The sequence below is a fragment of the Desmodus rotundus genome, chromosome 12 (assembly GCF_022682495.2).
Source record: "Desmodus rotundus isolate HL8 chromosome 12, HLdesRot8A.1, whole genome shotgun sequence".
NCBI lineage: Eukaryota > Metazoa > Chordata > Mammalia > Chiroptera > Phyllostomidae > Desmodus > Desmodus rotundus.
Window position 1 is genome coordinate 990,169 of NC_071398.1, and position 26,496 is coordinate 1,016,664.

At 61.5% G+C, this 26,496-nt stretch overlaps 1 protein-coding gene across 2 annotated transcripts in view; it reads left to right on the forward strand.

Moving 5' to 3' along the window:
• Window positions 1-26,496, forward strand: part of TSHZ3 (teashirt zinc finger homeobox 3) — a 129,634-nt gene that overhangs the window by 95,191 nt on the left and 7,947 nt on the right. For both annotated transcript variants that reach the window (XR_008425691.1, XR_008425690.1), the window contains exon 2: window positions 23,456-23,587. The gene's annotated coding sequence lies outside the window, so the exon portion shown is untranslated. The remainder of the gene's footprint in view (window positions 1-23,455; window positions 23,588-26,496) is intronic.

A 26,496-nucleotide genomic window follows, 5' to 3' on the forward strand; every position in this document is an offset into this window, starting at 1 on the left:
CCGAATCCCTCTTTATTGGGCTTCGCGCAGATGTTAGTGAGTTACCCGGGCCCCTAATCAGACTGGAAGTTGGCACATCCATCTTAAGTCAGAGGACCGGCCCCCTTGCTCTCGGAGAGTCCTTTTTCTAATAAACTTGTGTCAGGCCGGGGCCGGTTTTACCAATACAAATACAATTCAGACAAATAAAAAGTATATTGTCCTGTGATGAGATTTATGTATTTATGTCCCTTAGGTCGCTTTACATTTACACGGGGAGCCCCCGCCTCACCCCGACTGTACTGGGGCCGGGCTGCGCCTGGACTCGGGGACGCACAGGAGCGCGCCCCCCAGCGGTCAGCTCCGCGCCCCGCGGGCCGCGGCAGAGCCGGCAGCAGAGCGGCCACGCAGATCTGCCTGGACAGAGACCGTCGGAGGGCACTGGCTGTGTGCTGCTTTCTTTCCAGGACTTCGTCGCAGAGACTCTGCTGCCTCCGGCCAGCGTCACGCCCGGCTGCGGCTCCGCACCGCCCAGAGACCTGGCCTCAGGAGGACATTTTTCAAACGGGTCCATGGAGCAGGAAGAGGGGTGTGGTTGTTGAAAGGAGAAAGGGGTGAGACAGCTCCCAGGCCCCGCTCCCAACTGCACCTCGTGTGCCTGGCAGAGGTCACCCGAAGTTCAGGCCAGGATAAATCACGGCCCTGCTGAGAGCCTCCTTCTCCCCGTCTGTGGACGTGTTGGGGTCGCAGCAGCAGCTGAAGTGTGGCAGATGGGTTGCCGTGGAAAGGTGGGGACGGGGCAGGGCCAGGGGTGCTCCGCAGAGGTCCCGGTGCTGGGTGACACAGCCTCCTCTGTCTCCACAAGTCCCGGATGCTGCGCTCATCAGGGCGGGCTCTCCCACTCAGCTGGGCCCGGGCGCAAGCCCAGGCTGCGGCGCCTTCGAGCACAGAATGACTGCTCTCCGTCCCCCCACACCCCACACCATCAACCCCCGTGAGCCAGACGCACTGTCTGTGCTGGGCGTCGGGGTCCAGTTGTCCACTTTGTAAATGAAAGCCAATGGGCTGTGCCTGAACCAGTCAGTGGTTCGGTCTCCTGTCATGAGGGGGGAGCCTTACTACAGCCTGTGGGGGGAAAGGGAGGACTTGGGGACACAGGGCCACCCCTAAGCCTGAAGCCAGCCGCAGGGACACAGCCAGAGGCAGGCGGCACTGAGGGTCTCTGAACTCACTCACTTACCACCCCCAATTACTGTGGAAAGGGAGACCCAGATGCACACCCGGCCCCTCTAGCAGGTCCTGGGGCCAGGGGCGGGGGGTGGAGTGCACAGGACAAGGCAGGACCCCGTCCCCGTCCCCATTCCATCTCTGTAGCTGTGTCTGTTTGAGAGAGAAACGGAGGGACTGGTTGGCTGGTTGGTTGTCAGGAAGAGGCGCATGTGGTGACAGAGGCTGTGGAGTCCCGTGACCTGCCACCTGCAAGCTGGCCCCCGGGGAGGGGGCAGGTGGTGTCATTCAGCCTGGGCCCCTGGGGGCCGATGGCAGGAACCCAGCCGGAGGGCAGGAGAAGGAGAGACCAGGCAGGAGGCAGGAAGAAGGGGGCCACTTCCTCCTTCCTCCACCGTTGCGTGCTCAGCCCCTCCGTGGACAGCTGGCACCCCCTCTTGGGGATGGCTGTGGGCTTCGCTGTCCACCAGCTCAGACACACATCTCTCATCCAGAAACGCCCTCGGAGACACACCATGCACAACGCTTCCCCTGGGCCCCTCGAGGCCCGTCAGGCTGATGCAGAAAATGAGCCCTCAACACCCTGGGCGTCCTCGGGTCCGCAGAGCCTCCTGCCCGGCTGTGTCCTCACCCCTGGGCGTCAGCCTCAGCTGCTGGCTGTTGGGAACCTCGGCCTCCTCCTCTACACAGGGAGCCGCCCACACCCTGTAGGCGCCCAAAGGAAGGGGGGCCGTTACTTCCCTTCCTGGAGTCCTGGGTCTCGGGGGCCTTCTGAGAGCCAGTGGTGCAGACGCCCCGGCATTGCGCTGGGCCCCCGGCCTCACTGCCTGGCTGCTTGGGGTTGAGCCGGCCTAACGGAGCACGTCGGACGAGCACAGCACACCCTTGATTTAGGGGTGACGAAGAGTTCCGATAGCGCAGGCCGACTCTGAGTGACCGTGAGCCACTGTGTGGACAGTGGAACCGACCGGGTCCCGAGGTTTCTCTAGCTCAGTGGTCAGGAGGTTCCCTGACCAGACGGTGATGCGTGCCCAGGGCTGGGAGAGGGAGGCGGCAAGACCCGGTGCTCACAGCCCAGGAGAACCCACGGCAGGCAGAGAAAAGCTGCTGGCATTTTCCCGTTAATCCACACGAGAGGTGGAGACCAGTTCTGCCAGGCCAGACCGCGTCTTCCCCTCTGCTCGCGAGCCCCAAACACAAATGCTGGTTCTGTCGGGCAGCCGGGTCCTCGTGGCGCGTGAATCGTCCGTTGAAGAAGGCCTTCACCGTTTCCTGAAAACATCTAATGCTATGTAATCACAATGTCATCTTTAAAATTTTTTTCAAGTATATTGTATTGATTATGCTATTACATTTCTCCAAATTTTCCCCCTTGCCCCACTCCACCCGGTACCCCCCTTTCCCTCCAGCAGTCCTCCCCTTAGTTCCTGTGCATGGGTCGTGCGTGTAAGTTCTTGTGCTTCTTCCTTTCCTGTGCTATTCTTACCCTCCCCCTGTCTATTTTGTACCTATCGATTATGCTTCTTATTCCCTGTACGTTTTCCCCCGTTCCCTTCCCTCCCCTTCCCTGCTGATAACCCTCCAAGAGATCTCCACTTCTGTGATTTTGTTCCTGTTCTAGTTGTTTGCTTAGTTTGTTTTCATTTTTATTTTTTTGGTTCATTTGATAATTGTGAGTTTGTCATTTTAATGTTCATAGTTTTGATCTTCTTTTTCTTAAATAAGTCCCTTAACATTTCATATAATAAGGGCTTGGTGATGATGAACTCCTTTAACTTGACCTTATCTGGGAAGCACTTTATCTGCCCTTCCACTCTAAATGAGAGCTTTGCTGGATAGAGTAATCTTGGATGTAGGTCCTTGCCTTTAATGACTTGGAATACTTCTTGCCAGCCCCTTCTTGCCTGCAAGGTCTCTTTTGAGAAATCAGCTGACAGTCTTATGGGAACTGCTTTGTAGGTAACTAACTACTTCTCTCTTGCTGCTTCTAAGGTTCTCTTCTTCTCTTTAGCCTCTAGCATTTTAATGTGTCTCAGTGGGGGCCTCTTTGCATCCAGCTTGGTTGGGATTCCCTGTGTTTCCTGGACTTTCATGTCTATCTCCTTCGCCAAATTAGGGAAGTTTCCTTTCATTATTTTTTAAAATAGATTTCCAACTTCTTGTTCTTTGTCTTCTCCTTCTGGAACTCCTATGATGAGAATGTTGGAATGCTTGAAGTTGTCCCGGAGGCTGCTTACACGACCCTCATTTTTGGGGGGATCTTTTTTCTTGCTGTTGTTCTGATCGGTTGTTTTTTTCTTCCTTATGTTCCAAATCAGTGATTTGAGTCTCGGCTCCATCCAGTCTACTGTGTTTCCCTGCAAACTGTTCTTTATTTCAGGTAGTGTGTCCTTCGTTCCTGACCGGGTCTTCTTGATGCTGCTGAGGTCCTCACTGAGTTCCTTGAGCTTCCTGATCACCAGTGTTGTCAACTCAGCGTCTGATAGGTTGCTTATCTCCCTTTCGTTTAGCTCTTTTTCTGGAGTTTTGATCTGTCCTTTTATTGGGGCCATGTTTCTTTGTCTCCTCGTTTTGGCAGCCTCCCTGTATTTGTTTCTGTGTATTAGGTAGAGCTGATTTGCTTTGTGTCTTGGTATCACGGCCTAATATAGTAGGTGTCCTGTAGGGTCCAGTGGCACAGCTTCCCCTATCACCCAAGCTGGGTACTCGAGGTGCACCCTTCATGTGGGCTGAGTATACCCTCCTCTTGTAGCTGAGCCTTGGTTACTGTTGACAGGTCAATGGGGGGGATTTACCCAGGCCAGTCAGCTGCAAGGACTGGCTGTGACCACTGACCACCAACGTCCGCCCTCCCTGGAGGATCAGCTGTGCAGGCGCAGGGCGGTGGTGCTCTGACATGGTCTGTAGTTGTCCACTGGGTGCTCTGGCCCTGGGGTTTTCTGGATGGTGCAAGCCAAGGTCAGCCCCCACCTGTGTTTTGCTGGGGCCACCCTGCCTGAGCTGTAAGGCAATCTGAGATGGCTGCCACCTGTGCTGGGCTTGGGGCTTCCCAGGCAAAGCCTAGCTGTGAATCTAGGCTGCTAGTTCCCGGCCTGGGGCCACTGAGGCCAGCTGCAGCCTGTTTGAGAGGATTAGGACGTTGTGAAGCGTGAGCCAAGACCAGCCATTCAGACGGAAAAGCACTTGGTGGGCCTGTGAGCTGGGTGGGGCGGAGTCTCTGGGGATCTCCAGGGCAGGTCAAACAGTGTCAGCCAGGGACCAGTCTGCCGGATCTATGGGGGGCAGGCCCAGAAAAGGGACAATGGCCTCTGCTCGCCCTGATGCCAGACACTTCACTTCCTCCCTTTATGCCACTGGTGCCTTTCAAGCTGCCACCCGGTGCTGGAGCTCAGAGGGAGTGATTCTGAGTAGGTGAGTCTGTGTGTGGGGTCTTTAAGAGGAACCGCTTGGGGCTCCAGCAGTTTCTTCCAGTGACTCAATCCCCACTGGTTTTTGCAGCCAGAGGCTGTGGGGACTTATCTTCCTGGCACTGGAGCCCCGGGCTGGGGGGCCTGCTGTGGGGCTGGGACACCTCGCTCCTGAGATATTCCTCCCAAATTGTTATCCACCACACGTGTATGAGGGACCAGCCTGTTCCGTGTCTGCACCCCTCCTACCAGTCTGGATGGACGTATTTTCTTTAATTCCGTAGTTGTCAGACTTTCGTCCAGCTCCATCTCTGACGGTTCTGAGTGACGGCTGTTCTGTGTTTTGGTTGTAGTCTTGATGTGGTTGTGTGAGGAAGTAAGCCGTGTCCGCCTGTGCCGCCATCTTGACCGGAGGCTCTGTAATGGGGTCTTTCACATGCTGTTTAGGCTCTGTCATCATCACTGAGTACCTACTGTGTGCCAGGCCTGGGTGGGGCTGGGAGTGGTGGATGCAGGGGGCGCTCACCGGCCCGGGAGCCGCGTCAGGCCACACGGGACGCTGTGAGCACGTCACTGGCTCCAGGACGTTGGAGCACAGCCACCGCGTGTCCCCTTTTTCGGGCTCCACAACACGAAGCAGCCGGTCGAGTAGACACCCGTGACAACGGCCTGCAGATTTCCGGAAACAAAAACCCAGGTTGGTGTGCGGCAGGGGTCGGCCCAGGAAGGCCAGTGGGCCAACCACAGACCCCTGCCCGCGGCTGGGAGTTTGGCCGAGACCCAGGGCACCTGTTCGCTCACACCCACTCTGGCGCAGGTCCCCACGGCAGCTGAGTTGGGGCAGAGACCAGCAGAACCTAAACTATTTACTCTCTGGCCTTTACCAAAACTGTTTGCCAAACTCTGGCTGAGGAACAAGGTAGGACGATTCCCATAATGCAGCGGCAGACTGGCCTAACGGGGCCCCACATGTCGGGGTGAGGAGGAGGCCGGGAGGCCATCCAGACACAGCAGCTGCCGACAGAGGCCCCGAAAACGTCTCTCCTGGTGCAGATGCTGCCTGGCCACGTGGAGGTCACGTAGATGTGAATGAGGAGCCGGAGGAGTATCATGCGTTGCCAGGAATGCGTGCCACTCAGCACTGTGCGGTCTGGGCTCGACCTGCTGTGGAAAGTCACGCCGTGTCCTGGCTGACCCCTGCCATCTGCGAAAGCAGCTGGGCCGAGCGTGGGCACATTGCTGGGTTGGCCCCTGCAGCCCTTGCCCTGGGGAAGGCCATGCCCCTCCGCCCCCTGCTGCCAGGCCAGAGGGGCTGCCTCCCCTGCAGTGGTGTCACCGTGACACAAGGGACCCCTTGGCCGGGCCACACCAGGTAGCGGGGGTCCCGCAGCCCCGTCCCCCAGGGCCCAGCCACCCCCTGCTTCTTGCTGGTGGGGGAGGTCTGTTCTGCAGGTCCTGGCTGAGGAGGGGCCCAGGGCGGCTGGAACCCAACACTTTCAGAGAAGGGGCTTCGGTGCAGTCACGTCTCATTAGGCCTAACTCACCAAAGTAGTGTACCGTATCTCACTGGGAAAGAAGCCATCCAGGAACCGGTGGGCTTTCGCTCTGAGGGCCCCAGGAGCGATGCTGGGATGCAGGAGGTCAGTCTGCAGAGGTGCGGCCCGCAGGAGAGGCGGGGCATCCACAGAGGCCCCTGCAATGTGCGGGGTAATGATCGGGCAGAGGCCTCTCCCCTTAAACAGAGGCAGTGGCCGTGGTGCCTGCCGACTGCTGGCCCAGCGGGATAGGCCCTGAGCTCCCGGTCAGTTGTGCAGAGGACAGAGGGCATGGCCACCCGAGTGACCTCTTAGTTCTGAAACATCTCGCCCCCCCCTCTGCCCCCAGCCATCCTCTGGTCCTCTCGGTTAGTGACACTCACTAAGCACCTGTCACGTGCCAGGCACGGTTCTGGGGAACACACCCTCAAATGCAACCGGGAAGGCAAGCTGCCTTCTCGGAGCGCGCGGCCTGGTAGGAGGGAGGCAGGGCCAGTGAGCACATGCACGGCATCTGCTGGTTCATTTTTATTGTACACCTACTAAGTGCCAGGACCTGAGAGGTCTGCAGCATGGTCTCCGGCCCCAGGAGGTGCGCCCTCCATGGGGAGGCAGACGGGTCCCAGGCAGGCAGGCTATGGGGTCCCCGGGTCGTTGCTCGGGGCGTATTCCCAGTGCACCACGCACGCAGGGCGTGGGCCGGCACGGGGGCGTTTGGGCTCCATGCCTTCTGCTCCAGGAGGTGGGAGGAGGCCCCGCTGGGCCCTCACTTACAAGGCTGAGGGGCCCTGAGGCCAGAGCTGGCCACCTGGGCCACCGGGATGGACTCTCAGGAGAAGTCTACCCAATGGGGAGAGGGTGAGGGCCAGGGCACAGGTCACCAACCACAAGTCACAACTGTGCTGTGCTCTGAGGGAGGGTCCCTCTCCTGCAGCCAAACCCTCCGGGCAGACTGGCAAAGAGGCACGTGGACCAGCAATCCCCTGGCCTCCACAGCACCATCCTGGCGAAGGCAGGCCCCCTGGTATCCCTGGCGCACTGTCCTGGCTGGAGGGGACCTGAGGGCAGGAAGACAATGACGTGGAACTGCCCACCCTGTTCCTGAGGCCTCAGGAAGTTCCAAAGAAAACCCAGGGTGGGACTTTTTTCCCCTCTTTTTTTTCTTTCTTTGTATTTTTGTGAGACAGAATTCTCAATCTGAAGAACTGTCTACTGAGAAATTTACAGGCAGAATTGACTCTTTGTCTCCAAGAAGCCACGAAGGAAACAGTCGAAGTGATAATTGTATGCACAGTTCAAAATATTTTAAATGAACTTGTTCTTACAAAGAAATAAGTTATGAAGTTAACTTTTGTGTGTGTGCGAATAATTAAACTATTGTCACCACTTTAAATTACCCTCCATTGTGAGCTTCCATCATGAAATCTTACCTCTTTGCTGGAGAATAATGAAAAATGCACTTAATTAACAGTTACTGTGGCTCCCAGCCACTGGTAATGTGGTCACAGCTGCATCTCAAGAGCGTGCGTGGCACTTCCTCCCTCGTCGTCACGTGGCACGCGGGGCCCTGGTGACGTCACGGCACCTTGCGTTGGCACAGACTCCCCCCGGACAGCGCTCTCCCCCGGTCGTCCGGTCACACGAGGACAGAGGTCCTGTGTGGGGCGGGTGCCAGGTCCCCGCTGGGCCTTCGCGCTCCTTGCCCAGTTTATGACGCGACCTCAGCCAGGCGCTCGTCCCGCGTCCTCTGTGAGCAGCACGTAAGTGACGCCGCGAAGACTGGGATTCACGAGTGGACGGCGGGCTCAGAGGAGGGAGGCCGGGGGTGCCTCTTGGCTGCTGCCTGAGGAAGAGGATGGTCTGGTTCATTTCCTTGTTGTTTGGCTTAAGGTGGCGGATTTTTTCTGGTGTTGTTACAGCGGCCTGCCAGGCCTGAAAGGAATGTGTGGCATTCTGCAGATGAAATAAGGCCAATCAGTGGGATAATGAGGAAAGTAATATCTCCCCAGAGAGGCTGATGGGGCTTTCATCAAATCAGCCAACCTTCCCCGTCACTGCACTCCCTTGCGCTCCGGGCCGCCGCCTCGCTGTGCCCCCTTTGTGAAGCCTCCCGTGGTTATCACTGATGACCACGTTCTCGGGGACCCGGGCCTGCATGGGCCTTGCGAACCTCCGTGTCCTGAGAAATAATGAATGATTAACTCTTCTTTCCTTTCCTCTGGGGCTCACCTACCCCTCACACCCTGCAGGAGGGGCTCAGAGACAGTGGGCAGTGGGGGACACTGCCGGTGGATGGAGGGTTTGCTGCACGGTGGCCTCTGTGTCCTGGGACTAGAGCCGAGGGGGCAGACCCACCAGAATCTAGCTTGGGCAGGGCCGAGAGGGTCCCCTGCAGGGGTACAGACAGAGCCTGGGGTCCGAGACGGCTCTGGTGGTGCGGGTCTGCCCTCAGCTCGCTTCCCGCTCCAACCCTGTGGACAGCAGGGGCTGGAGCTGGGGGCTCGGTAGGCTGCTGGGTGTGCAGAGCAGCAGGCCACGGGGGCAGAGGGTTGGCCACGCCTGGCCGTGTCTGCGTGGCCATGGGCTGTCCCATCCGTGGCTGGGAAGCTCCTACAGGCTCCACCCAGTGGGGGAGGGTAGGTGCCAGCCACGGGGGAGCAGGAGCTTCCACACCCAGATGCCACGGCGTGGCTTCACCACAGTTGTCCTCTCTGCGCCGAGGGCTCATGGGCTGTGAACTCGTGGGGACTTGGGCAAATGTTGCTGGCAGACGGGCAGGACACAGCGGTGCCCGCCCCCTCGGCAGCGCCTTGTCCACCGGACACCTGGAGAAGCAAGGCTGTCTGAGGCCCGGGCCTTCCAGCAGCCGGGGGGCGGGATGTCCTCCGCCCAGGCTGCGGCGGGCACAAAGGAGTGGCAGTCACAGTTGGCGTGGAAGTTCTCCAAACGAAACAGGCTCATTCTCGGGAGTCCTCCCACCGAGCTCAGCAAAGGCCTCAGAGCCCCCACGTGACTGCGCCTGTGCAGACTCTAATCCACTTACTTAATGAAATACATAATTAACATATTATAATTGCAGTAAAGATGGTTTTGACAGAAATCATTTCCCGTATCTAATACCGTGGTAATTTAATCTGTTCCCCACTCCCTAACACGACCCTCTATGATTAAGTTTCATAAGAATTTTTTGATTGATTGACTCATCTGACGGGCGCGGGCCTTGCGGAAGGAGTGTCTGTCAGCTCCGAGTGGCGGCAGATGGCTGTGGGCTCCCCCCACGGCCTCCCTGTGTGGTCCCGTCTCCCCGCTCTCTTCCCCTCCTCCCTCCCAAATGCCCCGTGGTCCACCCTCCCCTCTGCCCACCCAAGCCGTGCATTGTCTTTCCTGGGGGAGGTGATCCCCGGCCAGGTGGCAGGGCAGCCTGGTGGGGCCCAGAGGCCAGCATCCCTCAAGTGCTGTGCCCCTCCCTGCCCCCAGCCCAGTCCGCCCCAGCCTGGCTACCCAGGATGCTGCCCCATCTCACCCCCTACACCCGCCGGGGATCTGCCCTGTTCCTGGGCCCAAAGACCCCGCCCCGGCTCCCAGCCCTGCCCAGGCCAGTGGTGCACCTGGGGGAGAGCCGTCCCAACACCCCAGTGACTCCTGTGGTCGGTGGGGGCTGCATTCCAGAAGAGCCAGGGGTTGCAGGGGACGCTGAAGGTGTGGTCACTGTGAGACGTGAAATGTCAGGCGGGCTGAGGTGGCGGAGAGACCCCTACTCTTCACAGAGCAGGAGGTGGGAAGAGGCCTGCCAAGTGAGTCAGGAGGTGGCCCTGTGTGGAGGGTCCTTAGTGCCCCTCAAAGCTGTGACTGCAACTTGGGACGATGAGCCCCACTGAGCTGAGGGGTCAGCGGGCCTCAGCGGGGCTGACGGTGCTCGAGGTTCCTGGCATGCCAGTGGCAGCATCCAAGGGACTGACGCTGCCCAGGGTGGGGTGCCCCGAGTGGGGGGGAGGCCAGAACGAAGGCACAGCTGGCGTCTGCTTCGGGGGGTGCTCAGGGACACCCAGTGGCCTGGCGTCTCCTGTGGTCAGGGGTCAGAAGGTCTCTCCCAGGCCTCCTCCCTGACAGGGGCCATCCCTGCTGGTCACCTCCAGGGCCCAGCAAGCACCCCACCACCCAGCAGCCATGCTGCAGCCCCAGGGTTGCACCCTGTCATCCCAGGGCCTCGGTGGCAGTTCTTTGTAGCTCTGCTGCGCCTCCTTCCTGGGCCACAGGCCCAGGGACAGGTGGCTCTCTCCGCATCTCGGAGGTGTGGGCACCACAATATGGGGTCTGGGAATATGGGTGCCCGGCCTTCCGGCCACCCCGAGGGCCCAGCTCAGGAGCCAGGGTGGTCGGACTCTGAGACTGGGGTGGTGGCATATGGCCGCCAGCAGCCCTGCAGCTGCCTGTGGGCTTGGGGCCCCTCCTCTACCCCCACGGGCCTGCCCCTGGGCCCTGGGCCCTCGGCTGCACTGACGCAGGAACTCTCGGCCCCTGAAAGGTTGTGTTTTATTCTGATTTTAATTGGAATTAGAACTTTTTCAAATGTTGGTGCCTGAGAGCACTGTGGGCCAGGACGTCCGTGTGAGACTGGGCCTCCCTCCACCCCGACTGCCTGCAGGGCACCCCCACCCCTGCCCAGGCAGGCAGCCCAGACACGCCAGGGCGTGGCCGAGGTCTGGACCCCAGGATCCCTCTAGCCACAGGAGGCGGGGGGCGGGCAGGAGGCTTTCGCTGCGGGTGGGCTTGGCTGTTGCTGTGTGAAAGTGAGCGCCGGCCCCCCTCACTCCCCGGCATCTCACACAGACCCGGGGAAGGAAGCAGAGGCAGTGCCGGCCGCCTCTGTTCCAGGCTCCCCTGCAGCCAGCCCCGCATCTGCACGGGGCTGTGGCATCTGCTGGGACCAGGGCGGGGCCGTGGCCCGAGGAAGGGCGCGGGTGGGCAGGCGTCCGCCATGGCTGACAGCCGCCCGGCGTGTGTGCCCGTGGCCGTGGAGGGGGACGTGAGTGGCAAGTGCACGTGAGCAGCGCCGCGTCAGCTGCCAATATGCTGGGAGGCCTGGGTAGCAATCGGAGTCTCGGGGGAGCGCGCGGCAGTTCAAGCGCGCACCAGACAGAGAGAAAACAATTTCTGGTGCCAATAACGGAGCGCAGATGAAGAATGTTTTAATATTTGAAGCTGCTTTATGGCAGAAGCGATGACAGTGATGGACTCAATGTCAGCTTTTTTCCCTGAAATGCCATCTTTCCTCTGCGAGCGTTCCCTGCTCCGGAGGCAGGCGAACCTCGTGCCGGCACGCCGCGGCCATTGATCACGGGTTTTCTCCTAAATAGAAAGCTTGCCAGGAGACTAGAAATTCTGGAATTTATTAGGATTTCTTTAAGAGCCACTTTAGCTCAACAGTTCTCATTACTGTCTTTACAATGTTACTTATTTTTCTTTTTATGTCACATGATTTGTAAAGGGTTGGTGCTCGGAGAACAATGCGCGATTAGACCGGCGCGTGGGAGCCGGGCCGGGGAGAGGGGCTCCCGGGGGCGAGGAAGCTGCAACGTGGGGCCCTTCTCCCGGCGGAGTCTGCGTTTTGGAATTTGCTAGTGGGCTGTGTGCCGAACGGGGTTTTGGCAGAAACTGTGATGAAATGGGGTCGCTTACGCATTATACCTCTTAACTCCGTGCAGAGGGCACACCCTGATGCCGGGCCTGCTCCCGTCCTGGGTGGGCGCCCCACGCCCATGGCCGGGTGGAGACACACCTGCTGGGCCGTGTTCCGACTCTGGGTGGGCCAGGCAGGGTCTAACACCTCGTCACTGCATTTCTTCATGGGGACATTGCTTTGGGAACGCCGAAGAGAATGGATGGGCGCTTATTACGTACTCACATTTGATGTGCTGTAGGCTGTGTGTGGTGGCCGTTCTTGGCCTGGATGGAAAGAACCCGTTTGCCTTACACAGTCGGCTACATGTTTCTGTCTTCCGACGCATTTCGATGGGCAGGGGACCTGCGCACACAAGTATGCCGACCAGGGGGCGCTGCCTGACACCCCGTGTTTCTCCGAGCTGGCCCCAGGCGGTGTGAGTTGCAGCCTGTCAGCCTCGGCCTCCTTGGCACGTCACTCGTCTGGTGGACGTGGGCTCGGTTCTGGAGCCGGGGCCTCCAGGTCCCGCTTGGAGCGGGGTTGCCTGTCGGCACGGCGCCAGCAGCCCCAGAAGCCCTTGTGGCCGGAGGGAGGGAACCTGCAAAACAGCAGATGGAGCCCCAGGAGGAGTGGGGACGCTGAGGTCCGGCTGCGACGTCCGTCCAAGGCTGTGTGCTGTGCCCAGCTCTCTGCTGAGGAACGTGGCGCCTTGCTGGAGTGGGTGACAGAGGCGGCCAGCGCCTGACAGCCGGGGCCTGTGCGGTGACCCTGGGTGTTGGCGCCCTCCCCGAACCCAGAGGAGGGACCAGGGACACCTGCCGTCCACGCCACTGAAGGGCTGGTTGGGCCCCCACTGCACCGTGGGACCTGCAGGTGAGCTGCATGCAGGCCCCTCGGGGCAGCCTGTGTGGGGGGTGGGAAGGATGCGCCCCGTCCTCGACCCCCGACCACTGTGCCGGCGTCAGCTCTGCTGTGTGATAGTGGCCACGGTCCCTCCTAGCAGTCTCCCACGTCCCCTCCTGACCCGGCCCACCCACATTCTCTCCTACGCCATTTCCCGGCATCCCCCGTGCCCTGACTCATCCCCCACAGGGCAGCCAGTTGGCTCTGCACCCAGGACAAACCACGTGACCCGCAGCTCAAGGCCCAGGGGCTTCCTTGGCACCCAGAGCTGATGAGGGTGGGCCTCTGCTCTCAGGCCGCCCTCACCACCCACCCTTTGCCCTCACCCACTGCACCTGGGTTGTCCTCTGGGGGGAGTGCTTGACCAGGTGGCTGAAGGGAAGGAGGAACGCTGTCTCTGAGTCTGAGACCCGAGCAGCGGGCCCTGGGAGTGGGGACTCGCTGAGACCAGGCTGTGCCCGAGTCAGCTCCGGCAGCCCACACAGCCCTGTGCACAGCTCCTCCTTGGAGCCGGTCTCCCCTGTCCCTCATACTCCTTCCCTCACCTCCTCTCCCGGGGGTGCCCCTCGCCACACCAGCCAGAGCTGCCCGTCACCTGCAGCCAAAGCACTGGAGGAGTGCAGGTGCCCGCCGGCCTGGAGAAGGGCCTGGGTGACACAGGGCGGCACGGAGGCCTGACCCCGACTCAGCTCGCTCCTCCCTGTGTCAGTCCCCCCGTGTCTGGTCACGGGGCTCCGAGACATGTGCCCACAGACATGTGTCCACGGTGGGAGGGCAGAACAACCCCCAGGAACAAAGGGCAGCTGCCACGGGGGAGCTCGCTCTCAGCCCTGAGGTCCCCGGATAGGAGGGGACACATGCTCAGTCCCACCGCCTCCTTCCCGGGAAGGGGGCCAACGCTTGCCTGAGGGTGAACGAAACCGCCCCCGTAGAAAGTTGGGGGGCGGCAGGGCGGCGGGGCTCTGATCCTGGCCCAAAGGCACAGACCCCGCTCTCTCAGAGACAGGCTGCAGGCTGGCTGGTCGTGACCCAAACCCTCCCCAAGATGCACTCGCCTCGGCACACAGCGTTCCATAAATTGGAGTTCGGCTACGTGGAGTGAAGTGTGATCTCCACCCTCCTTCCCACAGTTTTCCCTGGGGGGACAGCCGGAGGGCGCTTCTGTGTGGTGCCCAGAACCCTCGTGAGCAGCGGGCGCCTTCCTCCTGTAGGCCGGAGCCCCACGCACACCCGGGCTTCCTCTGGGCTTCCTTCGGGCCAGACCCCCTCATCCTTTGATGGCACTGCCAGACGCCCACGCAGGTGGAGGCTAGCCAGGACTGCACACCTGCAGTGGGGCTGAGGTTTGAGCGGGAAGTTGGGCTGGGGGAGAGGCGGCAGCAGGAGCAGTGGTGAAGATGGTGGAGTGAGTCAAGCGGCAGAAGCTGGCAGAGGCTTGGCCTTGGGGAGCCTGCCGGGGGAGCCAGAGCAGCACGGTTGGGAAGCCACCTGCCAGGGGATCCGGGGCTCGGCCCTGTGCTACCCGGACTGGGGTGGCAGTGGCCACCGTGGCCCCCAGCCAGTGGAAGCTGACTGTAGGGGGCATGAGAGCTACCCAGTGAAGATGTGGACCGTACAGGGGTCAGGACCTGGTGGGGCCCACGGGTGGGCTGGGAAGACAGTCTGGAAGGTCACAAGCCCACGTGGAGACGTGGACAGCAGCTGCCGGTGTCAGCAGGCCCCCTCAGCCTCTCAGAGCCTCAGTTTCCTCACTGGGGGCTGTTAGGGGAGCATCACGCCACGTGCCTGTGCAGAGCTCCAGGCTTGCTCGGTCGGGGCCAGTGGGAGTGAGGAGGCATGGGGCTCAGCTCCCGGGGCTGTCCAGGAGCCGGTCGTGTCTACTTTTGGGCTGTGGGGAGGCCTCCGGGGGCTGGTGGGGTGTGGACCGCCCGGGACAGCTCACCTCCCCCACCGGAGAGCGAGCGCCAGCAGTGGGACCTGGGACTTCCAGCCCCGTCTGGGGCAGAGTGGGAACGGCCCAGCCCTCGGGATGGGGAGATGCCTGAAGGTCCTTCCTTACATCCCTTCAAGATGAGTTGAAGGAGGGCTGGTGGCAGGGAGACCCAGCAAAGAGCCACATTTCTCAGAGCTGCCAGCGAGACCCGTGGGCAGAGGGGCACCTGAGCAAAGGTGTGCCGAGTGCAGACCCCAGAGAACAGCCACGGCCCACGGGCTCCCCCAGGCTCTCCCGAAATCAGCTGTGTGGTGGGGGGAGGGGGCCCCTGTAACCGCCAACCGTCCCCTGTGTTAACCAGCCCCATTTGCTGCCGGGGTCACTGGTGAAGGCCCCTTGTTTCAGTGAGCGCGTCTCGAGTGAAGGTCGCGCACACGGTCAGGACGTGAGGCTGATTTTCCCGTGGGTGTGGCGGGTTCGGTATGAAACGCCTCTCTCCGGGGCTCCGGTGATCTCGTCCACAGTGTGTGAGGGCACCGACGCGATTGAAAATGTGCTTGTTGAAAAGAGAATGTGAGCAAAACATCCGGGAGAGTCAGGCCTAGACCTCCGCCCTCAGGCCTCCGGGCTGGGCTCGGGGACCAGGGACAGAGGGACGGCCCTGTGGCTGTGGGGATGCCATGGTCAGGCCCACAACACCGCCCACGGAGGCACTTGGAGTGGGGGCCTGGCCGCACTCCCCAGCAGCGAGTATCTCGGATGGGGGAGCCCCCGGCAGGGTGTGCGGCTGTGCCGGAAGCGGGTGGGCCGGGAAGGAGCTGGGCACAGAGCAGCTGGGGTCCAGCCTCAGCCGGGTCCACGGGGGGCTCTGCAGCCTGGGGAACCACACGGCTGTCCCGCCATAAGGCATGGAGACCCCTCCCCGAGGAGGACTGGCCCCCCAAGGAGTTCTGAGTGTGGGGCAGGGCGCTGCTCCCCAGAGGGTGCTGGGGTGTGAGGGGAGCAGGCGGCTGGCGGCCCTCTGACTTGCAGATGTGACAGCCCACCTAACATCCAAGGAAACTGGGGACCCTCAGGTGGCAGCGGCTCCCGAGCAAAGTGTGAGGGAGAGAACGCACTGCCCCCCGACAGAGCCGGTCTGTCACCCTCACAGCAGCTCAGCCGCCGCCGCCATCTGCCACGGAAGACGCGTCACTTGACACACACGGCTGTGTTTGATAAAGCTTTATTGACAGTCACAGGCGGGGCAGGGGTAGCCTTCAGCCACAGTTGCCGCCGCCCCATCTAGCCTAAGCTGACTCCTTGGGCAGGGAGGCCAGTGTCATTAAGGCAGAGAAGCCTTCCCGGGGGCCCCGCACGGGCAGCATGGGGGTCTGTGGCTGGGTCTGCTGCCAGCGCAGGCCCGGCGGGGCATGGGGTGACCAGTCCCAGGGCACAGGCCAGTGGGCAGCAGAGTGGGGTGTAAGAGCGGCACCCTGTTCTTGCCACCACGGCCGCTGCCTCTCGCCCAGGCACCTCCTGAGCCCAGCTCCTCCGTGCTTCCTCAGCCCGAGCCCGAAGCCGGTTGCCGGCGGCCGGGGACTGAGCTGGCTAAGAGAAAGTGCCGTGGAGCACCAGGAGGAAAAGGCCGATGGGGGGCGGGGAGCGTCGGGAGGGGTGCAGGGGCTGCAGTGGCGGGCAGAGTCCAGCTCAAAGACCGAGGCTGGCTTCCTAGCCACCGCGGTCCCCTGGAGGCCCCTCTGGTGCACCGTGTTCTCAGAGCAGGCAGTGGAGAGGCACCGAGTTGTCACAAGCTGTCACCAGCAACCGTCTGTGGGTCGGGGTCAGAGTGGCCTTGATGAGGGAGTGACAGGAGACGGGTGTGAACCGTGCCTGGTGACAAGAGAGAGAGGAGCCTGTGTCCTCTGGACGGCCCACCCGGCTCTGAGAAGCAGGGCGCCCCTCCCGAGCACCCCGGCCCCTCACGTCCGGGCCGCAGCAGCAACAGCTCTGAGGACTGGTTTCTCTCCAGGCACCGGCCTCACTGGGAGTCTTTCTGGGGAGCCGTCCCGCCTTGCTGGGGGGGGCGCTGGTGGCCAGCGGCCGGTACCTGTCAGGTTGCCTGAAGGGCGTCAGAGGGAAGCTGGTCGCCTGTCAACACTCCTCAGCGGCGACTCACATCACGGCAGCGAGACGGCTGTCATGGTGCGATGAGGCAGTGGGCAGGGTGGCCACGTCCCCCGCCCGGGGTCCAGCCAGGTGCAGGGCCGGCCCTCGGGGCAACGCCAGGCCCCCGCGTGGCGCCCTCGCTGCGGCTCAGGGTCCTGGGCTTGGGGAGCTTGCCCACACAGGACCAGCAGGGAGGCCAGCTTCCTCCTGTCGGCTCTGTCCCTTCTGTCCCCTCTCCGTCCCTCTGCTTGGGGTGCATCGTGCGAGGGGACATCAGAAGAGGACCCAGAGCTCCTCCTGGGGACCTACAGGCTGATTGGATTCGGAAATGAAAGCCGGACTGTGGGGACGAATGCCGTGCTGCCCGGACGAACATGGGTGCGGGTCTGCGTGGGCCCTGCCTCCCGCTGGGAACGGTGCCCAGTGCAGGGACGCAGAGGCTGCCGTTGATGCCACTGCTCTGGGGGAGACGAGCTCTTTCTCCTGAAGGGACGACAGGGGCCCGTGTCTCCCCAGGGCCACTCAGCGTCCTGCTGCCTGGGGCGTCTGTGGGCAGGGTCCCGGCCTCTTCTCCAGAACCAGCCAGGCCTGCCGTTTGGCTTCAAGGGCCCCGGGGGCCCCCTTCTCTTTGCTCAGAGGACTCTTGAAGTGGACATAGGGGCCCCTCCCAGCACCACACTTTGAGTTTGCTGCAGACGGTCCGACCTGACCCCAGGCTGCTCCCTGGCTCTGCCGGGCCGCGGACACTGCCCCCCAGTCTCGGCACGCAGGGGCACTTCCTGGCGCAGCAGCCGGGATGGCGGAGACTGGGCTTCAACACAGGGCTTCTAGCTCAGCGTCTGACCCCTAGACGTCAGTATATTGGCTAGATGCTCAGGACTGAGCTCTCGCTCTCCCCCATCTCTTTGACGGCCTGTGCCCGCCCTGAGCAGCCCCCTTACAAAGCCTGGCTGGGCAGAGACGCCCCTGGGGTGAGGGTGGGGGGATGAGGCTTTCCTGACTTGGGCCAGGCAGCTGCTCGCTAGGGGGACTTGCTTCATATGTTACTTTCTGGATGGGAACCTGTCCCGTTATCTGGGACACCCCAAACCTGCCCCAGTCCTGGAGAGTGGGGGGCTGTCCTCGTGTGCTGCGATCACCCCTGGCCTGTGCTCCAACGGCCCCAGGGCCACCCTGCAGGGTGCTGTCCTGCATGTCCATTTCTGCAGACGCATCCCGGACACAGCCTTCGCCAATTCCTTGTCACTCAGGTACGGCCAGCGGCAGTGTGGCAGCCCACCCACCTGCAGACCAAGGGTCTCCTATGCCCACCTGGCTCCCTCTGCGCCTCAGGATTTTGCTGGTGGGGCGTCTCCTCCTGAAGGCCCCTTGCCCCCAGCTACTGGCCCCACCTGCCATCCCTTCTGCCCCCTTCCACCCTCTGGGGTCACTTCCTTGCTCTGCACACCCCTGCCACCGAACCTCTGCTTCCCTCCTGGTCACGTCCATCTGGTGCCCAGGCCACCACTGTCCCTGGGGACAAGCCCTGTCCTTGGCTCTTAGGGGTGAATCACACCAACTGGCAGATTGACGTGGGTCACCCGGTGACCCAGGGGTTTATTCCAAAGAAAAGCACGAACCTCTCTCCTGTCCTGCCTTCCCAGCTTCTATGGGAGCAGAGAGCAGGTGAGTGTGGGCTCTGGGCTTCCTCCTCCCTCGCGGGTCCCCCAATGAAGGGTGTTTGCTACCCCAGTGCCACGCCCTCTGGGTGTGCAGCCATAGGCAGGGAGTTAGCAGTGGGTGGGGCCTGTGTGGCTGTCTCCCCTCCTCCCGAGAGTGTGGCTTCTGCCCAGCACCTGCATCATGCGCCTGAGCTGTACGGAGCAGACAGACACAGTGTGCAGGTGGTTGGCACATGCTCAGAGCTGGGTGGGGATGGATGCCTTGGGGGCACCAGCATCTGAGGGTGGTCCTTCCTGGCTGTTACAGACAGGAGATTCGGTGGCTGCAGAAGTCCCTCCATCTAAATCTTTCCGGTGTCCTCCAGCTCAGTCTCGTTCGTGAGCCCTGACGTTCTGGGACCCGCTGGGTTCTAGGTTTGTGCTCTGACGTAGGGACCAGGGACATAGACCAACCAAGGCTGAACTCTCAGTCTTGGGGAGGTGGGGAGGGCATGGGGACAGGCCTGGGGGCCCCGCTCCTGTCAGTCCCGGGCCTCCCGGATGTCTCTGTGGCTGGCTTAGAGCACACCGCTCTGGCCGGGCTCCTGTGAGCTTGTCCTCCAGGTGTCCCCCACTTATCCTGCCCCCAAACACTGCTTATCCCAGAGAACGAGGACAGGCGTCCCCAGCAGACAGGGCAAAGGGAAAAACACCTGGAAAACAAATTCCTTTCGTCTTGGAGGGTCTCCCGCCCCTCCCTACACTCCCCTCTATCTGCTGGAGGAGACAGCCACTGTGTTTGTTTTAAAAGCCTGTGTGCGTTGTTACACAGTTTCCGTTTAAAAATGTATCTATACATAAACTGTTACATTATCTCGAGCTGCAAGCATTACACGCAGTGTCCTGCCGGCCAGGGAGCTGCATGGGGTGTCACTGCCCAGGGCGGACGTGTCTTTATTTCCTGGGACTTAGGGGTGACGAGGGCTCATGGCTCTGAAGGTTGGGGGGGTGCAGCACCTGGGAAGAGTGGACTCCAACTGTCGCCACAGCAGGAACGAGGGGGGCAGTGCCAAGCGGGGCAGACCCCAGGGTGAGACAGGGCGCCAGGGAGAGGGCTATGTGGCCGTCATCCCCTGTGACCCCACACTTGCATGACCCCGAGGGCCAGGGCTCCTGGCTCTGCTCTGGGCGCCTGGCAGGCTGTCCTGGCAACCCCAAACCTCAGACCGGGTCTGGCCTCTGCCCCCACTCCCTCGTAGCGCCTACTCCAGGCGGGCATGTGACTTCTTCGTGGCTTCCCATCACCCCTGGGCCTGGGAAGCCTGGGCTGGTCTGTTCTGTTCTACATGTTGGCCCGCCTGCCCATACAATGGTGCAGATGCCCCAGAATGCGTAGCTGGGGGAGCAGAGGCCGCTCAGGGGCCAGCGCCAGGGGTGTGGGCTCTAGACCCTCAGGGAAGGCGCTCCGTGACCCCTTCCCCAGGAAGGTCCAGGTGGGCCGCGTCCCGGGACTGCGTTGGCAAAGCCAGAACAAGGAGAGGACAGCTGTGTGTCGGGAGGGGATGGGGAGCTGAGTCCCCCGAAGGCTGCAGGGGCTCAGGGAACTCGGACATTGCTCCCAAAGCCAACGGCCGGGTGCCATCGCCCCCGACGGGAATCCCGAGCAGACACGGCCATGCTGGCCTCGTGCAGCCTGCACCACGGCCCTGCTAGGGGCCTGTCCCTGGTCACCCTCCCCGGCCCCCGGCCCCGCCTGCGCGGCTCCTCCTACTGCCCGCATTCTGTCCGTTTGCTGGCGGCTGTAAATATCAGAGCAAAATAAAGCGAGACGGCTGGTGAGGGCTCGGGGAGCCGTCGCTGCGGCCCCCCCCACCCCCACCCCCGCCACTGAGTGACAGCCGGGCCAGGGAGCCAGCAGCCTCCTCCCGGCGCGTGGATGCAGCCTTGGAGACGGGCACCGTAGACCCCCGAGCCAGGATGGTCGGTGCCCGTCAGTAAATCAGTCGGACTGTAATTACGGGCAGATGACAGGGCGCCGTGACAGGCTGCCTCCTAAGCCGCCTCCACTCCCGCAGCAAGCGGTTCCAGAGGGGAAGTGAGGGAGCCGTGAACCCGCTCTCACTCCCAGGGGCTCCGTCCGGCCACGTCCTCCCCTGCCCCTGGCCGGCTGGCCTGCTCCAGAGCAGGTCTCCTCTCCCCCGTAGGCCTCCCCTCCCCTCTCCCTGCAGGCCTGCGATTGTTAATAGGTCCCTATAGCTCTTTGCCAAAGCAGCTGCTTGGTGCCAGGAAACCCACAGCAGATTTGTAACGAGGCGAACCCTGCTAATTAGCTCGATGGAGTTGCCTTTCTGACAGTGGCCCCGGCGCTGAGGAAGACAGTGCGCCTTGAAGTGACTGCGGGTGGCCTCCCCGCCTCGTCCCCCGCCCCTGCCCCCCGCCCCGTGTTCTCGGAGCCGTCCTTCCTCATCACGGACTCTGTCAGAGCCCTCCTTCCAGGGAGACCCCACCCGAAGCTAGCTGCTTGAGCCCGGCCTGGCCCCGGCTGCTGGGAATCGCCCCAGAGACCCTGGCATCACCTCTGGGGACACTGGCACCCCAGCTCCGGGCCGGTGGCAGGAAGGCGTGCGGGGTGTGTGGGTCCAGCATGTCTCCTGGTGTGGGGCAGGTGCAAGTGGTGGTGCCACCCTCCCACAGGTGACAGGGTGTCTCCTCTTCCGCTCCCTCCCCTCCCCGGGAGGCTCCAGGGCTCCGGACCAGCTACTGTGAAGCCCCACCTTGCCCATAAGGAAACGGGGCCCAGGAAGGGCGGGGATGGCCGCTGGCCCCTCCCCCACCAGCTGAGGCAGAGTTGGGGCTCCTCGCTGCCAGGTCCCCACTCCCGCTTTGCCCTGCAGTGTCACCATGGCAGCCATGCCTCGGGGCACACAGCCCTCTGCCCCGGGGCTGGTGTTTCTCAGGCTGGGCCCTTGGGTTGGTCGGGCGACTCCACTCTGGGCAGCAGGTCGGACTGGGGTCAGCTCCCCGAGTCCTTCATTCCAGGGCCCAGGCTGCAGGAATGGGGGCTGCCGCGCAAGTTTCAATCACGGTGGGTGTGGGAGTGGCCGAGGGGGGTCCGATCCCGCAACACCGATAAAGTCCTGTGGTCACATCACGTCTGGTCAGCGGTCATTGGATGAAGCAAACTGGGGCCGTGTCCTGAGGCTGAGGGTGTGACAAAGACCTCACAAAAGCTGGGGACAGAAAGTCCCCTCGCACGGAAGGAAGAAAAATGGGAGACCACCCAGCTTGTCACAGTCACCTTCCCCTGCCAGATGAGGGGGGTTCCAGGAGGCAAATGCAGAGCACGGCTTCCTTCTCTTCTCTTCTCCAGCCGCAGCTCCCTGTCATCTCCAGGAGCTCCTGGGCCGGGCTGCCGTCGGGGGCGCCAGCGTGGAGTCTCAGCCTCGCCTGACCATTCCCCAGTAACTCCGGGGTGACATGCAGTCCTGCCTCCCCTCTGACCCAGGGTGCGGGGGACGCTGCCCCTCCCGGGGGGCACCGACCAGGGCCCCGCATCCCGGGCGCTCGGGCGAGGTTTGCAGCGACTGAGTGTGTCCCAGGGTCGCAGGACTTTGTGCTCAAACCCGCTCACACCTGGTTCACCTGTAATGGCCTCCATGCAGTTTAATAAACTGAGTAAACTGACGGAACGTGAGCGAAATGGTTTTATCTCTTTCTGTAGAAACGAAGTTGAGCGCTTTGCAAAGACTCAACAGGGATGGGTCAGGATCAAAATCCCCGCTGGAGAGGCGAGGGACAGACCGCACATTCGAGACAGCCGCAGACCGACCCTGGGGCCGGACCCAGTGCATGGGGCCCCTGGGGACAGCGTGCCCTGGATGCAGGCCTGGCCCCCGCACCGCCCTCCGCCCAGGCTCTGGGCCCATCCCTACACCTCCCACACCCCTCCCACTCCCGGGGAAGCGGGGCCCAGAGTGTCCGTGGCCGGGGGGGGGGGCCATTACCACAGGTAGGACTGGCACCCAGAGGAGCCTGCTTGCTGCCGGTGAAGCCCTTTGCCCTGGGTGGGCCCCCAGGGCCCGGAGTGGCTTAGGCCCACGTGGGCCGTGGATGAGGGCACCTGGGCAGTGAGCCTGCTCCCTCCCTCCAGCCGTGGTCTTAGCTCCCCACGTTGGCCCCCATCCTCAGTCCCCACCACCTCTGCCCTCGGGGCGCCTATGCCCACCAGAGACCAGGAATCACAGCCCTGCCCTGGAAACCAGGGCAGCCCCTCGGGAAAACTGAGACCCATAAACATGTCTCCTGTGTTCATCAGGGAAGGACCCCAGGCCGGCGGATGAATTCCTCCTCGTGGGGGCTGGGGGTGCGGCTGCCGTGCGCCTGAACGCTGGATTCTTTTCAGCGATTTACACCCAACTTCAAAAATAATTTCAGTCTCTAGAGTTAGTTGTGTTGGGAGGATGTCGTAAAGGAAACACAGCGTTTTCCGAGGAGTGCGCCGACCAGCCTACGGTGGATGCGGCTCTCCCTGGCCTCCGCACAATTGTAAATATAATTTCTAATGAAACGAGGTCCTAATGCAAGCGATTATTTATGCCTCTTTCCCCTGTTTCGAGGGGAGAAAAACCTACCCGGCGTTTCTGCCTTTCTCTTTTCCTAATTCCTAAAGTAATCTAACAAAAACAAACACGTAAACTGGAGGGAACGGCGAAATAATCGGTAACTCTCGGAAGAGAACGGCAGCTTCTCAGCCCTGAGATGAATTCATTCCGTTCAATGCAGACGTGTTAAATCTATTCACATCCGCATATTCGAGATGAGTTATTTCACTACATTGTTGCACTGCACAACATGAGTTATTTTGGTGAATTAAATGCCGGGGTGTAATTTTCAAAGGAGACCGAGATCTGTAAATGCAGAGCGGTTGATGTCAGCGTTTCAATGTGATTATTAAATATTGCAGGAAATACACCTCGTAATCTTTACCTTTTCCCTTTTGTCTTCTTTTATGCGTTCTCAAGGTGCTGTGCAAACGTCAGAGCAAACGCACCTCCTGCCGTTCACGGACTTGTGTCTCCCTCCAAGGGCACCCACGGCCTTCCCGCCCCCAGAAGGAGCGCCTCCCCGGCAGACGAGAGATGCGTGAGACCCAGGTACACAGCTTCAGCGTGGGGCCCTCCCCTGGGCGCTAGAGTGTTGCCTCTTTGGGTGTTGTCATCCTTGGGCAGGTTCAGCGGGCGGGCAGGGGCAGCCAGGGCCCCTGGGTGTTGCCCCTGTCTTCCCGGTTTCAAGCGGGAGCTGCAAGGACTTGGTGGCTGGATCTGGGGCCCACCAGCTGGCCGCACCTGCTGAAGGCTCCCCTTCCGCAGAGGTGCGTCAGCTAATAAAAACCTCCTCATCCCTGGCGGACCCCACCCCCACTGCTGTGGAGCCTCACCTGGACTTGAGTGCCAGGAGGCCTGCACACAGCAGGACCGGACTTGGGGTCCGCCCACTTGGGCCGTTCGAGCTGACTTGAGCTATGATCGCTTCCCCAGAAAATGGGTGTCCCCGGGTACCGGGACGGGGTGCACTGAGACACCAGCCCTGACCGTGCAGGGAGTGTGGCTGCTGGCGTTGGCTGGGCTGAGTGTGAGGCGGCAACAGGCCTTTGGGGCTCTCCTCAGCGGGCCTCCGCGCCCCGGCCGTGGTGTGGGCACCTGCTGAACTCAGCGGTCCAGGTTGCTAGGGCCGAGCGAGTGGGCTTATGCGACGTGGCTCGTAAACATGACCTAGCCCCCCCCCCCAGCCCCCGGAGGCCATGGTCCCCCCGACACTGGAAGGGAGGCAGGTGGTGCTCCGTCCCCGGGCACGGTCCAGGCGGCTTTGATGCTGGGCCCCTCTCGCCTTGCTCACGGCCGTCAGACTGCAGCTCTGTCTGCGTGAGGTGTGGGCTCGGAGGCCCAGGACCCATTTGCAAAGGTGTCCTGGGCCTCGGCTCCCAGTCAGGGCCCCTCTAACGGGGAGGACAGGAAAAGACAGGCTTGCCCCCAACACTTGGGCGCGGCAACTGGCTCCTCAAATCCGGGTCTTGCTCTGAGTTTCCCGTTAATACTGTCTTCACGCGCCTGACTCTGCACACGGCACACGCCCCGCCCCTTTGGCGAGCCCGTCTGTCCTGGGACCAGGGCTTTGGGGGCCGGTCTTGAGCCCTAATGTCTGAGAGCTGCGGGGCCAGGGTCTCCACTGTGCGCACCGCACCTTGCAGGTGAGCAGGCCTTTGGAAACAGGCAGGAGCTCCCTCTGCGCCCGTTGGTCCCACTTTCCCCGGGGAGAGCCGGCCACCCCTCACCCCACCCCCTGCAGCACTGCCTCACCCACCCGCCTTGGGTGGGTTTCAGGATTTTCAGGCTCAGGTAGAACAGGTGTGGCCCCAGGCAGCTTCCACATGTGTGGCAGGCGTCTCTTCCTATTCCGGGCTCCCAGAGCAGCATCCCGGGCTTCCGGGCTCTGCAGACACTGCTATGCACAAGTTCACGGGCCTCATGCAGCCGCCTCACCCGCTCCTTCGCCCCCGTTTACCCTGCGATGTGACACTTCGGCCCCAAAGATCCCACAGGTCAGATGAGAAGGGAGCAACCCCGCGCAGGACCGCAGGGCCTGGGAAGGTGGGTCTTCCTGACCGTCCCCACTTTCTCCGCCCAGATGGGGGATTTCCAGTGATTAATGCCATTTGGTTTCATCTAGAAGCGTTTGAGGGAGTAGAGCTATTTGCTTTAAGAGCGACGCTCAGCCAGAAAGTGCAGCGTCCCCTCCAATTCTGACTTTATGCTCGAGAGCCAATGAACTGGATTCTTCATAAACGTTGGCGAAAGAGGCGCCTGTGCAGGCAGAGCCCCCAGGTGCAGAGGGGCCCTGGAGGAGGAGCTGATTTCCCACGACTGACTCAGCCGCCCATCGGGTCGGTGGAGGGGGCGGCGGACTAACCAGCCATGATTAGCAGGAGCTGAAGCCTCTGACTCCCACGCACCGTCCTTTCCTTCCTCTTCCTCCTTGTCTTCTGTCCTCCTTCCCCCGCTGTCCGGTCTCCTGGGGCAGCAGTTTCTCACGCACTTAACCGCCAGTCTGTCATCTCGGACGGGTCAGATCCAGTCTTTATGGACCTTTAAAATTAATACGAGACGGTCCCCCTGCGGCCTGCCCTTGCTGGTGCCGCCGCGCTCCGCTGTTTAATTGCAGAGGTGGCCTCTGGTGACCGAGGGCTCCCAGTGTTTAGCAAGGGCTGGAAATATGGATGTTCGGAGGGAAACTGGCAGATGGCTGACCAGGCACTTTTACTCATAACACACCAGTAAAACTTTAACTCGGAAGATTTAGTGTGGCGCGTTCCAGCCAGCAAGCTGCAGCCATATGCAGATTTTTTTTCAAACTTCTAAACTGATGGTTTTGCAAAGTGTGCATAAGCAGCCTTTATTGATTATGATGTTAAAAATTGAAGGCGTCAGTATCATTTAGCCCGAGACAGTTTTAAAGGAAAAATGAACATTCATTTTCATTATGAACTATGAAAAGGCCAGGGGCTGCCGAGGGCCACATCCATTACTCCTCAAAACCCGGAGAGGAGTTCTCTCAACTCAGTGTCTCTTCACAAAAATTGTGTGCCCTCGAAGGGCGTGGATCAAGTGCTCGAGGCTCCGAGCGGCTCTGAGGAGCGGCCTGTCAGCGGGGGTGGGGCACGGCCCGCCACAGGGGGCGGATTCAAACTCTGCTCCACGGGTGCGCATCCCACCCCAAACGGTACTTAACAGCTCCAGGGACCTGCCGGGAACCCCCACAACTGGGTGGGCCAGCACAGGGCCCCGGCTCCCATCCCATCCTCACGCATCCCGCCTGCAGGGGCTGGTCGGCCTTCGCCTGCAGGACACCTGGGCCCCTCTGTCTGTGTCCACCCGCCAGGAGGAGCCCGTGCCCAGGCCTGGGCACAGCGGCAGACCCTGCAGAGGTCAGCGGGACGTCCCTCCTCTCCTGAGGTGACATGAAAAATGCCCAAAGGCGCTTCTTTCTACTCCAGCTTGATGGCTTC